The sequence below is a fragment of the Phocoena sinus genome, chromosome 6, assembly GCF_008692025.1.
Source record: "Phocoena sinus isolate mPhoSin1 chromosome 6, mPhoSin1.pri, whole genome shotgun sequence".
NCBI classification, from domain to species: domain Eukaryota; kingdom Metazoa; phylum Chordata; class Mammalia; order Artiodactyla; family Phocoenidae; genus Phocoena; species Phocoena sinus.
Window position 1 is genome coordinate 92,217,858 of NC_045768.1, and position 15,630 is coordinate 92,233,487.

Here is a 15,630-nt window from a genome sequence, read left to right on the forward strand (position 1 = left end):
GATTTGGAAGGGGTTTTATGTGTATTTATATATGATATGCTGGAGATGTGTCCATGTCTTAGGAGTGTGTACTGGTTTGTGTGTATATCCATCAGGGCATGGGTGAATTCATAGGGTTTGAGGTAGTCAGAAATGGTCACAGTGGTTTCCTGGAATGCTGGGATTTTTGTGTTTGGAAATGTTTGGGGATTGTGGTGGTAATGTTGGATTCTGGAAATGTAAGGATGATGTATAGTGTTTTGGGGGATATATATATTTAGAGATTGGGAATATTTGCTGGTGTGTGTGTCCATGTGTGTGGGGGGGTCATGAGTGTATGTAGCTACAGTTGAGGGATTGCTGGTGTTTTTGTGTCTTTTATGTATCTGAGCATGAGGGGTGTATGTTCATGGTTAGTTTATGAGAGTGTGCGTAAGGGCTTTGTGTGTGTATTAAAGCATTCAGGGATCCTCTTTATGACATTTCTGGAATGTACTGGTTGAAGAACTTGGCGGAGTTGCTTATATGTGTGTTTTCAATGTTTGTGGGATGGTCCTCTATGTATTTGGCAAGTTTGGTTGTTTTGTGCCTGTGTGTGTGTCTTTAGGTTCATGGGGCTTATGGGGTGTGTATTCTGAGATATGGGAGAGTTTCAGTGTGTGTATTTGGAAACAGAGAGGCTGTGTAGGTTTGTGTGTTCAGGAATTGTGGAGTATATGTATTTTGGGACTATGGGATTGTGTGTGGGTATTTTTTGGGTGGTTCATGAAACAACTGTATACTTGGTGTTTTTTGAGAGCCTATGTATCTACAGGTTATTTGTTGTGAATATATGGGTAGTGTGTTGGTTGCATATGTTGGTATTTGAGCACATTCAAGGTGAGTGGTTTTGTGTAAAAATAAGGTAGTGAGAGGTGTTTTGTATGTACATTCAGGTTTCAGGTAGCAGTTGTATGGGTGTGTTTAGTGTATATTAAAGATTGTATGTTCTGAGATATGTTCTGGAGATATGTAGTGTGGTTTTGTATATCTGGGGTGAGAGTTCAGGGTGTTACTCAGGGTGTAGTCAGACTGTGTGCACATATTCATGTGAAAGGGGATGGGGTGCACTGGAACTGGCTCGTACTAGCTTGGTATAGTCAATGGTGCATATCTCTTCCCAGCTCTGTGATGTCAGGTTGAAATTAGTCATGCTGAGAATAGTTACACCAGGTAAGTTGTGAAGCTCCGTAAATCAAAGCTTTCCTACCTACCCTTGGAAAGCATTTTATTAAGCATTCATCAGCATTTATCACTGGTGAGTGTGTGCGTGTGTGTGTGTGTGTGTGTGTGTGTGTGTGTGTGTGTGAAGCAAGAATATTCAGGCATCAGTGCGTACATGTATGGGAGACTCTGAGAATTTTGAGTGGGGCATTCAGGGGTTGTGGGCCTTTGTATGTGTGCCTTGACCCTGGTCGATCAAGTTGGTACATTCTTTTTTTTTCTCCTTGCCCATGTACTTTTAATGTTACAAGTACATTTTGTTTCAATTCTGACATATTATTTTATGCTATAATTGATAGATATTATTTACAATAAATGTAACAAAATTTTCTTTTATTATTTTATTTGGTTTTTAGATTCTGTTTTGTTCTAAGTACTATACCTGCCTATACTATTCTTGCCTTACAGTACTAAGTGTATACCTGTTACAATGCCCTTAATTTTCATTTTTCTTAAAAAATCTTTTGCTATCTAGTCTGTCAGTTTTAAATGGTACTCACTGACACTCATATATACAACAGTCAGTTACCTTTTTCAAATTTCACTCTTCTCCCTCTCTTCTCCTCCCATTTTTAATGGAATTCTTTCCACATAGTCAGAACATGTAACAATTAAACACTATTCTCTCACCCATTACCCTACTCTTGTGTTAGTATTTGATTTACAATTAAATATATTAAATAATCACCAGCAATCATTTACCAAGGTTTCCTCAGTGTGTGCTGTTTACATGAGCTCATCCTATAGTAGATTCCTCATGAATGACTCACCTGCACAATAGTCCCTGGGTTCTTGCACAGTCGAAACTGTTTACTTATAGACTTGATATGTTAAAGGCAGCTTGGCTGAATATAAAAACCTTGGGTAACTTTTGTTCTATGGAATATTTTGAAAATGCTGTTCCACTGTTGCTTTGCATTGTATGTTGCTCTTGAGAGGCTGGTGCTAGACTAATATTCTTCTCATTATAGGTAATTTGATTATTTTGTTTAGAGGACCTGATGATTTTTTTCCTTAGAGTTGTTTTACTAACATATTTTTCAAAGTGATTTGTGTTTGAATCATTTTCCCAGGTACAAGGTAGGCCCTCTCAACATGTAAATTTAAGTTATCTTTTATTTCCAGATAGTTTTCTTGCCTTACAGATTTAAATATCAATATTTATTTCTGTTGTGTTTCTTTTTCTTTTCTAGTAACTCTAATTATATAGAGATCAGATTTTTTTTTCTTGCCTGCCTGGCATTTCATCCACTTTCTCCTTAAACTTTTTTACTCTTTTAAAAATATCTCAGATGTACTCTCTTTGTTGTCTTCCTGCCTTTCCTCAAAGTCCCTTATTAAAATTTTATTCCAATCTGTACTCTCTTGGGCACCCTATAATTTTCTCTTCCTTCCCTGGTGGACTTTGTCTTTTTCTTCAATTCCTTTTCTGAACTTGATTGACTTTCATTGAATTTTTTGTGTGTTTTGTCCTTTTTTGTCATTAGTTTTTAAAATTGCTGATTCAATGCATGCATTCAATGTTAAAAAACATTGTTTTAAAACTAATTGCTTGTTTATGAATACTTAATTCAATTTAGAAGTTTGTTACAGTATTCTGCTCCCTTATTAATTTTTGGAAAGAATATCTATCACAGGAAATATTTTAATTTGAATTTTCTATTTACTTTTTGTATACTTTATGTTGAATTGAGTTAATTTTTTTTCAGTCCTAGGCCTTTTGTTGATAATTTTCCTGGCATTAGAGTGCCCTTTTCTACCAGTATTTTAAAATGCATTTAAAATTTTTGATTATGTTGGTAACGGTTGGGATGGTGGCAGAAAGAGAGGAGAGGTGGCGTGACATGTTTGTCTTTGGTTTCTGTAGGATCCTTAACTTTTACTTCTTCCTTTTTCTTCCTTCTTTCTTTTCACTGCCACCACTTCTCCATTTGGCAGATTCTCCCCCCAGAAGCAATGCATCCCAAAGGCTAATACCTATAGTTCTGCTTACTTTCAAGCCCAATTATTATAGCTGATGCCAGGAATTGACAATTCTTCAACTTGTGTTTAGCATTTTGACACTTACTGTTGTAATTTCACTTTCTGGAAGTGATTTTGTCTATCTTTATCTGCATCTTCTGTTCCACTCTTCTTTTTCACAGAATCTCTTAAGTTCACCTTCACTCATTTTTCATGCCTGTAGACTTTTACCAGCCATGATGATACCGACCAGGGTTCTTGGCCTTCCTCAATAAATAGAAATTGACTAGAGGCCAGACAAGAAATTCAGGCAAGGCTTTATTGGGGCCCCTGCTGCAGCAGTGGGGAGCCAGAACAAGTTACAGGTTCCCTTGCTCACTTGCTCCCTTGGTGGGGGTGGGGGGTAAGTGAGCTGGTTCTTTATATGGGGTGAGCGTAGCAGGTGTCCAGGGGTTGGGCCAGAGGGGTGGCTTAAGTGTTTGTCCACCCCTCTGGTGGTGTTGAGTGCAGGGGGCGTGTTCAGTACCCTGCCTTTGCTCCGGACACCCTGTTTTTTTGCTCCCAGGTCTTCAGAAGTGACAGTAGGGAGGTTTTTTGTTCTTTTTGTATCTTTTGTCCATAATTTGTCCCAATTGCGCATGCACACAGTTATTTTTAGTCCCTTATAGTTTCTTTGTACTTTTTTGCTTGAGGAGAGGTTTGTCCAGGTGCAAGCATTGCAGCACTGCAGCAAAAGGTCCCAGGTCCCAGGCCTGTCTCAATGAGAGCCTGTTGAAATTTGTTTTTCATTTCTCTACTTGTAAATAATTAGAAGTTCTTGGTATTCTCTGCACCCTAGTATATCTAAAGCATGGCCAATAGTAATTTTATTAGTGTTCTTTATTTGTGTTGTTTTACTTGTCATTGTTGATCTTCTGGTTTGGAAGGTTTACAAGATTCAGATTCAGGTGGTCACCATTACAATCTGTAGCTGGACACTTTCCCAGGCAAGGTTTTAAACAAGAAAATGGCAGTTTTAGAAGCTGAGCAGAGGCACTACTGCAGGATTGAAAGAGTGGAACTGGGGATCGCAGTAATTGTTCTGGTTGGTGAAGTGACTCACAATAAGAAAGTGGCAGTGGAATTTAGAAGTGAGGATGGATTCAAATTGCACTCAAAACAATAAGGACTAATTGTCAATTTCTTAAATAAATTGTCTCGGGACTTCCCTGGTGGTCCAGTGGTTAAGACTCTACGCTCCCAATACAGGGGGCCCAGGTTCGATCCCTGGTCAGGGAACTAGATCCCACATGCCGAAACTAAAAGATTGCCACATGCCGAAACTAAAAGATTCCCACATGCCACAACTAAAGATCCTGCATGCCGCAACGAAGATCCTGCACACAGCAACTAAGACCTGGCACAGCCAAACAAACAAACAAATAAATAAATATTTAAAAAATAAATTTCTCTTTTTAAAAAATTGTAATGTATGGACTAGATATTCTATTCATTGATAGCAAAATAATCAGTTCATGGGTTAAGATAGCCTCCTGCCAGTGCACAGTAAAGATACCCACTGGTCATTGACCTTCAGGAAAATTCCAAAGGAAGCATTATATATTTTTTTATTGAAGTATAGTTGATTTACAATGTTGTGTTAGTTTCAGGTGTACAGCAAAGTGATTCTTTTCAGATTCTTTTCCCTTACAGGTTAGTACAAAATATTAATTATAGTTCCCTGTGCTATACGGTAGGTCCTTGTTGATTATCTATTATATATATGGTAGTGTGTATATGTTAATTCTGAACTCCTAATTTATACCTCCCCTCCTTTCCCTTTTGGTTCCATAAGTTTGTTTTCTATGTCTGTGGATCTATTTCTGTTTCATAAATAAGTTCATTTGTATCTTTTTTTTTAGATTCCACATATAAGTGATATCAAATAATATTTATCTTTCTCTGTTTGACTTACTTCACTTAGTATGATAATCTCTCGGTCCATCCATGTTGCTGCAAATGGCATTATTTCATTCTCTTTTTATGACTGAGTAATATTCCATTGCATATAAATAGCACATCTTCTTTATCCATTCATCTGTTGATGGACACTTACGTTGTTTCCATGTCTTGGTATTGTTAATCGTGCTACTATGAACATTGGAGTGCATGTATCTTTTCAGATTAGACTTTTCTCTGGATATATGCCCAGGAGTGGGATTACAGGATCACATGGTAACTCTATTTTTAGAGTTGGTCCATTCTCTAGGGCCAAAGAATACCAATAAATGTTGGTGATTTCTGGCCCCTCTTCATGCAGATGGGTTCAGGGTGTCTGTACCTAGGCAGGTTCACACTCCTTCAGCATTTGTGTGGTCCTGGCATATGGGTCTTGAGATGAGTGAGCCTGGTGGACAAACGGCCATGTAGAGCAGCAGCAGTGTATTAATCAAGTTTTCATTTTCTGTATTTTGTGATGTTTTGACATCTTAAAAAGCTGTCTGGCCAGGGAGAGACTGCCCCACACTGGGCTAGCAAAGGACTCTCTGGGAGCTTGTCTTTCATATGCAAATCAATCAACCAATCTGGAGTCTACAGCCTCAATTACCCCATTAATCTAACTTACACACTAAGCCAATATTTCCCCTGACCTAAAATGTCCCAGGGTCAGGTACCAGGCAACTAGAGACCACACCTATAACCTAAAACCCACCAGAATTATTCAAACTAAGCAATCCTAAATTGTTTACTCTGCCCTCCCTTACATTTTCTGTCAAAATTCCAATAAACACTCTGGCATAGGCTTTCTCCTTGTTCCTGCTTGTGCCTCCTGACCAAACCTGGTACTTACCCACTAGCCCTGTGTGGTGTTGCATGTCCCCTTCTTTCAGGAAATGTAACTAATGAGTTTCAGAGGCATTGGATTCTCTGTATCATCACTTGGTCACCTCCATAAATTAAATCCTGGACATAATTTTAGAACAGTTGGCACAGTGAGCAGAATGACTCAAGTGTTCAATGGAGGGGCCTACCTCTGGGCTGCTCTTGGCTTTCTAACTGATTTTACCACACAGCAAGTTCTGCCTAAGAAGGTACTGTTAGTTCCTGGTGCGTTTGCACTTTGGCTGCTGCCACTTTGTGCTGTGTCTACCATATGCTGTATTCCAACTTAAATTGTTATAGGATCTTGAAGGAGTAGTCCCTAAGGTCCTTCTCAGCTCCTTCTGTAGCTTAAAGGTGCTATAGTATAGGTCTGAAAGGACTATAATTCACTAGTTGGCACCTTAGCCAGGACAGATTCATCTCATCAGTCTCTTTTTGTCTGAGATCAGCATACCTGCTTTTTAGACTGGTGACCTTAGGAGTGACTAGAATAACTAGTTAATATACAAGGCAGAGGCTACTCCCAAAAGTGAGTGAGGAGAGGCTTCCTCCAATAGACTGTGTTGGGATGCCAGTCTGATCAATGGTGGACTGCAGTTTTGTTTTGTATTCCATATTCATTGAGAAATAATTAACATATAACATTGAGTGAGTTTAAGGTATACAGTGTGATGATTTGCTACAAATACATAATTGCAAAATGATTACCACAGTAGGGTTAGTTAACTTTTCCATTCCTTCACACAGTTACTTTTGTGTGTGTGTGGTTAAGCCATTTAAGATCTACTCTCTTAGCAACTTTGAAGTATATAATACAGTATAGTTAACTGTAGTCACCATGCTGTATGTTAGATGCCCAGAACTTATTCATCTTATAACTGGAAGTTTCCACCATTTGATCAACATGTCCCCATTTCCCCCAATTCCTAGACCTTGGCAACTACCATCCTACTCTGTTTATGTGAGTTTCAGCCTTGTTACATTCCATGTATAAGTGATAGCACACAGTATTTGTCTTTCTGATTTATTTCACGTAGCATAATGCCCTATGGTCAATCCATGTTGTTCAAAAGGCAAGATTTCATTCTTTTTCTTGGCTAAATAATATTCCATTGTGTGTATATCTATATATGTAGATATATTTGTCACATCTTCTTTAACCATTCTTCTGTTGATGGACACTAAGGTTGTTTCCATATCTTGGCTATTGTGAATAATGCTTCAGTGAATATGGGAGTGCAGATATTTCTTTGAGATAGTAATTTTATTCCATTTCCTTTGGCTATATACCCAGAAGTGGGATTCCTGGATCATATGGTAGTTCTCTTTTTAATTTTTTGAGCATACTGTTTTGCATAATGGCTGCACCAATTTACATTCCCACCAACAGTGTACAGGCATTCCTTTCCTCCACTTTTATCTTTTGTCTTTTTTATGATAGCCATTCTAATAGGTTTGAAGTGATATCTTATTGTGGTTTTGATTTGTGTTTCATTAATGATTGTTGATGTTGAGCATCTGTTCATACACCTGTTGGTCATTTATATGTGTTCTTCGGAAAACTGTCTATTTAGATCGTCTGTTCATTTTTTAATTGAATTGCTTGGTTTTTTTGCTGTTGAGTTAAATGAATTTCTTATGTAGTTTGGATATTAACCCCTTATTAGTTTGTTTACAAATATTACTCTCATTCCATATGTTGTCTTTTCATTTTGTGAATTGTTTCTTTGCTGTACAGATTTTTAGTTTGATGTAGTCCCATTTTTAAATTTTTGCTTTTGTTGTTTGTGCTTTTGATGTCATATCCAAAAAATCACTAAGACAAATGTCAAGGAGCTTCTACCCTATGTTCTCTTCTAGGAGTTTTACAGTTTCAGGTCTTATGTTTATGTCTTTAATCTATTTTAAGATAATTTTTGTGAGTGATGTAAATTAAGAGTCCAGCTTCATCTTCTACATGTGATATCCAGTTTTCCTAACACCATTATTTGAAGAGACTATCCTTTCCCCAGTAAGTATGCTTGGCTCCCTTGTCAAATAATAATTGACTGTATATGTGTGGGTTTATTTCTGGGCTGTCTACTCTGTTCCATTGTTTTATGTGTCTGTTTTTATGCCATACTCTTTTGATTACTATAACTTTGTAATAAGGTTTGAAAACAGGAAGTGTGGTAACTCCAGCTTTGTTTATTCTTTGTCAAGATTGCTTTGGTTTGTTGTGGTCTTTGTGGTTCCATTCGAATCTTAGGATTGTTTTTTCTATTTACATGAAAAATGCCATTGGAATTTTGATAGGAATGACATTGAATCTGTAGATGGCCTTGGGTAGTGTGGATATTTTAACATGTTAATTCTTCTGATCCATGAACATGGGGTATCTTTCCATTTATTTGTGTCTTTGTCAAATTCTTTCATCAAGGTCTCATAGTTTGCAGTGTACAGATATTTTGCCTCCTTGGTTAAATTTGTTCCTAAGTATTTAATTGTTTTGGATGCTATTATAAATAAGATTGTTTTCTTTATTTCTTTTTCAGATATTTGGTTGCTAGTGTATAGAAATGAAATTGATATCTGGGTGTTGATTTTTGTATCCTGGAACTTCACTGAATTTTAAAAATTAGTGCTAACAGTCTTTGATGGAGTCTTCAGGATTTTCTGTCTATGAGACCATAAATATGAAAACAGTTTTACTCCTTTCTTTCTGATTTGCATGCCTTTTATTTCTTATTTTTGCCTAACTTCTCTGGTTGGGACTTCTGGTATCATGTTGAATATGTGTGGTGCCACTCTGGGTACCCTTGTTTTGTTTCCTTGTTTCTGATCTTAGAGGAAAAGCTTTCACCCTTTCACTCTTGAGTGTGATTTTAGCTATAGGATTGTTGAATATTACCTGTATTCTATACTCAATTTGTGAAGTTTTTTTTATCATGAAAGGATATTTTGTTTCATCAAATGCTTTCCCCATCTATTACAGTGATTATATTTTTATCTTTCATTTTATTAGTGTGGTGTATCACATTTATTGATTTGCATATGTTGAACCATCCTTGCAGCACAGGGATAAATTCCACTTGATCATGGTGTATGATACTTTTAATGTGCTGTTCAATTTTTTTCTATTGTTTTTCTGGTCTCTATTTCATTTGATTCTGCTCTGATTTTTGTTGTTTCCTTTCCTCTGCTAACTTTGGATGTAGCTTGTTCTTTTCTTTAAATTTTTTGATGTGTGAAGTTAGGTTATTTGAGATATTTATTTTTTCTTAACGTAGTCATATATTGTTACAAACTTCTGTTAGAACTGCTTTTGCTGCTTCCCATAAGTTTTAGTGTGTTGTGTTTCCATTTTCATTTGTTTTAAGATATTTCATTTCTGTTTTGATTTGTTCTTTGACCCACTGGTTGTTGAGGAGTGTGCTGTTTAATTTCCACATATTTCTGAGGTTTTCAGTTTTTCTCCTGTTAATTGATTTCTAGTTTCATACCATCATGGTTTGAAAAGTTGTTCGGTATCAATTCAGTCTTCTTAAACTTGCTGAGAATTGTTTTGTGAGCTAGCATATGATCTATCCTGGAGAATGTTCCTTGTGCACTGGAGAAGAATATGTATTCCACTGCTCTTGGATGGAATATTCTGCATATGTCTGTTAGGTCCATTTGGCCTAAAGTATAGTTTGAGTCCAGTGTTTCCTTATTGATTTTCTGTCTATATGGTGTGTTCATTGTTAAAAGTAGGATAGTAAAGTCTTCTACTATTATTGTATTGTTGTCTATTTCTGCCTTCTTCACTGTTAATATATCTGGGTGCTCCAATGTTGGGTGCATATGAATTTACAATTGTTATATTCTCTTGGTGAGGCAACCCCTTTATCATTATGTAATGATCTTCTTTGTCTCTTGTTACAGTGTTTGAGTTAAAGTCTCTTTGTCAAAGATGCAGACATAGAGAATGGACTTGAGGACAGAGGGAGGGGGAACGGCAAGCTGGGAAGAAGTGAGAGAGTGGCATGGACATATATACACTACCAAATGTAAAATAGATAGCTAGTGGGAAGCAGGAACATAGCACAGAGAGATCAGCTCAGTGCTTTGTGTCCATCTAGAGGGGTGGGATAAGGGAGGGTGGGAGGGAGATGCAAGAGGGAGGAGATCTGGGGATGTATGTATATGTATAGCTGATTCACTTTGTTATACAGCAGAAACTACCACACCATTATAAAGCAATTATACTCCAATAAAAATGTTAAAAAGTTAAATAAAGTTTGTCTGATATAACTATCCATGGTCTCATGTTGTTTGCATTCACAGGAAATATTTTTTCCCCTTCACTTTCAGTCTGTATGTGTCTTTGAACCTGAAGTGAGTTTTCTGTAGGGAGCATTTCGTTGGATCTTTTTTAAAAAAAATCCAGCTCCTCTGCCTTTTGACTGGAGAATTTAATCCATTTATATTTAAAATAACTGTTGATGGGTAAGGACTTACTAATGCCATCTTATTAATATTTTTCTGACTCTTGTAGTTCCATTGTTTTTTCTTCCTCTCTTGCTTTCTTTGTGAATTTATGCTTTTCTGTAATGTAAGCTTTGATTCTTTTCTCTTTAACTGTTATGTATCTATTGTAGGTTTTTGCTATGTGGTTACCATGAACCTTACATAAAACATAGATGTAACAGTTTATTTTAAGTTGATGACAACTTAACTTCAATTGCATACAAAAATGCTACCCTTTTACTCCCCCACCCCACATTTTATGTTTTTGATGTCAAAATTTACCTCTTTGTATATTGTATATTTTTACAAATTATTATTATTGTCATTTTTAATAATTTTATCCTTTAACCTTTATACTAAAGTGATTAACACAACACTGTATTACAGTATTACAATATTCTGAATTTGTCTATATATATACCTTTACCCAGAATGTTTTATATTTTCATACGTTCTCATGTTAGTAACTACCGTCATTTCCTTTCAGCTTGAAGAAATCCTATCAGCATTTTTTGTGAGGCAGGTCTAGTGTAGAATAGCTCCCTCAGCTTTTGTTTGAGAACAAACATCTCTTCTTCATTTTTGAAAGATAGCTTTGCTGGGTAAACTTCTTTGGCAGTGTTTCTCTTTCTGTGCTTTGAATTTTTCATCCCACTCTCTCCTCGCTTGCAAGGTTTCCACTGAGTATCCACTGATAGACTTATTGGGGGTTCCTTTATTATGTGAGGGTTTGTTTTTCTCTTGACAGTTTTAAAAATTCTCTCTTTGTCTTTTATTTTACACAGTTTTTTAATAGTCTGTCTTTGAGAAGATCATTTTGGGTTGATATTTGGTGTTGACCTATTAGCTTCATGAACTTGTATGTCCAAATCTTCTCTCCCCAGATTGGGAAGTTATCAGCCATTCTTTCTTTCTTTTTTGGCTTAAAAGAGCAGAAATTTATTTTCTCACAGTTTTGGAGGCCGGAAGTCCAAAATCAAGGTGTTTGCAGGGCCATGATCTCTCCAGAGACTCTAAAAAAGATTCCTTTCCTTGCAATTTCCAACTTCAGCGAATGGCTGTTGGCATTCCTTGGCTTGTGGCTGCTCACTCCAATCTCTGCCTCCATTTTCACATGGTCTTTCTCCTCCTTTCTGTCAGTGTCTTCTCCTCTTATTATAAGGACACTTGTCATTAGATTTCGGGCCCACCTGGATAATCTAGAATGATTGCAAATAAGTTTTTGATATAATTACATATGCAAAGACCCTTTTCCAAAATAATGTCACACTAACAGGTTCCAGGGATTAGAACATGGACATATTCAGTGGGGGCACCATTTAATTCATTATACCCAATGTGAGGTGCCCTTCCAAGTGGCAGGGAAGCATTTGTCACCGATGCATTGAACTTTCCTACAGGTGCCCACATCCTATTCTCAAACTTGCCAAGTACCCAGATGGGTTTCTGTGATGCCAGCAAACCCAGACAGGATGCAGAGTGGGACCCAGACACAGCTTTGTTTCATGCTAGCTTTCAGTGATGTCTCTTTTTTTCTTTCTTTTTTTTTTAACCTTTCTTTCTGTTTTTTTCTTTTTTTTCTTTTTTTTTTTGTGTGTGGTATGTGGGCCTCTCACTGTTGTGGCCTCTCCTGTTTCGGAGCACAGGCTCCGGACATGCAGGCTCAGCAGCCATGGCTCATGGGCCCAGCTGCTCCACAGCATGTGGGAGCTTCCCGGACCAGGGCACAAACCCGTGTCCCCTGCATCAGCAGGCAGACTCTCAACCACTGCGCCACCAGAGAAGCCCTAACCTTTCTTTTTTATTGAGTTAAAATATATCTAACATAAAGTTTACCATATTAATAATTTGTAAGCATTCAGTTCAGTGGTACTAAATACATTCACATTGTTGTGCAGCCGTCTCCACCATCCATCCTCATAACTCTTTTCATTGTAAATCTGAAACTGTATACCTATTAAACAACTCAACTTCACCATTCCCCCAGCCTCTGGCAACCACCATTATATGTTCTGTCTTTTTGATTTTGACTACTGTAAATGCCTCATATCACTGGACTTACACAGTTTTTGTCTTTTTGTTCCTGGTTTATTTCACTTAACATAATGTATTCAAGGTTTGACTATGTTGTAGCATATTGCAGAATTTCCTTCCTAAAAATGAAGTTTTTAGAATAAAACAATGAAATATTCCATTATAAGTATATACCACATCTTGCTTATTCATTCATCATTTGATGGGCACTTGAGCTACATCCATGTTTTAAATAATATGAATAATGCTGCTAGGAATGTGAGTGTACAAATATCTCTTCAAGACCCTACTTTGTTTTTGGTATATATCCAGAAGTGGAATTTCTAGGTAATATGGTAATTCTACTTTTAATTTATTAAGGAACCTCCATACTTTTTTCCATTGTAGCTGTACCATTTTAAATTCCCACTGACAGTGCACAAGGATGCCAAATTCACCACATCATTGTCAGTACTCACTGTTTTCTAAGAAGTCATTACCAAATCAAATATCATGAAGCTTTTGTCTTGTGTTTTCTTCTAAGAGTTTTGTTGTTTTAGGTCTTATATTTATGTCATTGATCCATTTTGAGTCAATTCTGTATATGGTGTAAGGTAAGGATCAAAAGTCATTCTTTTCTATGCAGATATCCATTTTCGACAGCACCATTTGTTGGAAAGACTACCCTTTAGAGTTGAGGAAGATGGCGGAAGAGTAAGACAGAGATCACCTTCCTCCCCACAGATACATCGGAAATACATCTACACGTAGAACTGCTCCTATAGAACACCCACTGAATGCTGACCTCAGCAGAAGACCTCAGACCTCCCAAAAGGCAAGAAACTCCCCACGTACTTGGGTAGGGCAAAAGAAAAAACAGACACAAAAGAATAGGGATGGGACCTGCACCAGTGGGAGCGAGCTGTGAAGGAGGAAAGGTTTCCACACACTAGGCAGCCCCTTCGCGGGCGGAGACTGTGGGTGGTGGAGGGGGGAAGCTTCAGAGCTGCGGAGGAGAGTGCAGCAACAGGGATGCGGAGGGCAAAGTAGAGAGATTTCTGCACAGAGGATTGGTGCCGGCCAGCAGTCACCAGCCCGAGACACTTGTCTGCTCACCCACAGGGGCAGGCGGGGGCTGGGAGCTGAGGCTCGGGCTTCAGTCGGAGCGCAGGGAGAGGACTGAGGTTGGCAGCATGAACACAGCCTGAAGGGGTAAGTGCACCACAGCTAGCAGGGAGGGAGTCCGGGAAAAAGTCTGCACCTGCCGAAGAGGCAAGAGACTTTCTCTTCCCTCTTTGTTTCCTGCTGCTCAAGGAGAGGTAATTAAGAGAGCCGCTTAAAGGAGCTCCAGAGATGGGCACGAGCCGCGGTAACAGCGCAGACCCCCGCAGTAACAGCGCGGACCCCAGAAACAGGCAGGAGATGCTAAGGCTGCTGCTGCCACCAAGAAGCCTGTGTGCAAGCACAGGTCACTATCCACACCTCCCCTCCCGCGAGCCTGTGCAGCCTGCCACTGCCAGGGTCCTGTGATCCAGGGACAACTTCCCCGGGAGAGCACACGGTGTGCCTCAGGCTGCTGCAATGTCACACTGGCCTCTGCTGCCACAGGCTCGCCCAGCATCCGTACCCCTCCCACCCCCGGCCTGAGTGAGCCAGAGCCCCCGAATCAGCTGTTCAACCCTGTCCTGTCAGAGCGAAGAACAGATGCCCTCAGGCCACCTACATGCAGAGGTGGGGCCAAATCAAAAGCTGAACCCCGGGAGCTGTGCGAACAAAGAAGAGAAAGAGAAATCCCTCCCAGCAGCCTCAGGAGCAGCAGATTAAATCTCCACAGTCAACTTGATGTACCCTGCATCTGTGGAATACCTGAATAGAAAACAAATCATCCCAAATTGAGGAGGTGGAGTTTGGGAGCAAGATATATTATTTTTTCCCCTTTTCCTTTTTGTGAGTGTGTATGTGTATGCTTCTGTGTAAGATTTTGTCTGTATGGCTTTGCATTCACCATTTGCCCTAGGGTTCTGTCAGTCCATTTTCTTTTTATTTTTCAAAAAAATTTTTTCTTAATAATTATTTTTTATTTTAATAACTTTATTTTATTTTATCCTCTTTCTTTCTTTCTTTCTTTTTTTCTGCCTTTTATTTTGAGCCATGTGGATGAAAGGCTCTTGGTGCTCCTGTGCCTCTGAGGTGGGAGAGCCAACTTCAGCTGATTTCAGGTCCACAAGAGACCTCCCAGCTCCACGTAATGTCAAACGGCAAAAATCTCCCAGAGATCTCCACCTCAATACAAACACCCAGCCTCACTCAATGACAAGCAAGCTACAGTGCTGGACACCCTATGCCAAACAACTACCAAGACAGTAAGACAACCCTGCCCTAGCAGAGACGCTGCTTAAAATCATAATAAGGCCACAGACACCCCAAAACATACCACCAGATGTGGACCTGCCCACCAGAAAGATAAGATCCAGCCTCATCCACCAGAACACAGGCACTAATCCCCTCCACCAGGAAGCCTACACAACCCACTGAAACAACCTTAGCCACTGGGGACAGACACCTAAAACAACAGGAACTACGAGCCTGCAGCCTGCAAAAAGGAGACCCCAAACACAGTAAGATAAGCAAAATGATAAGACAGAAAAACACACAGCAGATGAAGGAGCAAGGTAAAAACCCACCAGACCTATCAAATGAAGAGGAACTAGGCAGTCTACCTGAAAAAACATTCAGAATAATGATAGTAAAGATGACCCAAAATCTTAGAAATAGAATAGAGAAAATGCAAGAAACATTTAACAAGGACCTAGAAGAACTAAAGAGAAAACAAGCAACGATGAACAACACAATAAATGAAATTAAAAATACTTTAGAAGGGATCAATAGAATAACTGAGGCAGAAGAATGGATAAGTGACCTGGAAGATAAAGTAGTGGAAATAACTAGTGCAGAGCAGAATAAAGAAAAAAGAATGAAAAGAACTGAGGACAGTCTCAGAGACCTCTGGGAAAACATTAAATGCACCAACATTCGAATTATAGGGGTCGCAGAAGAAGAAGA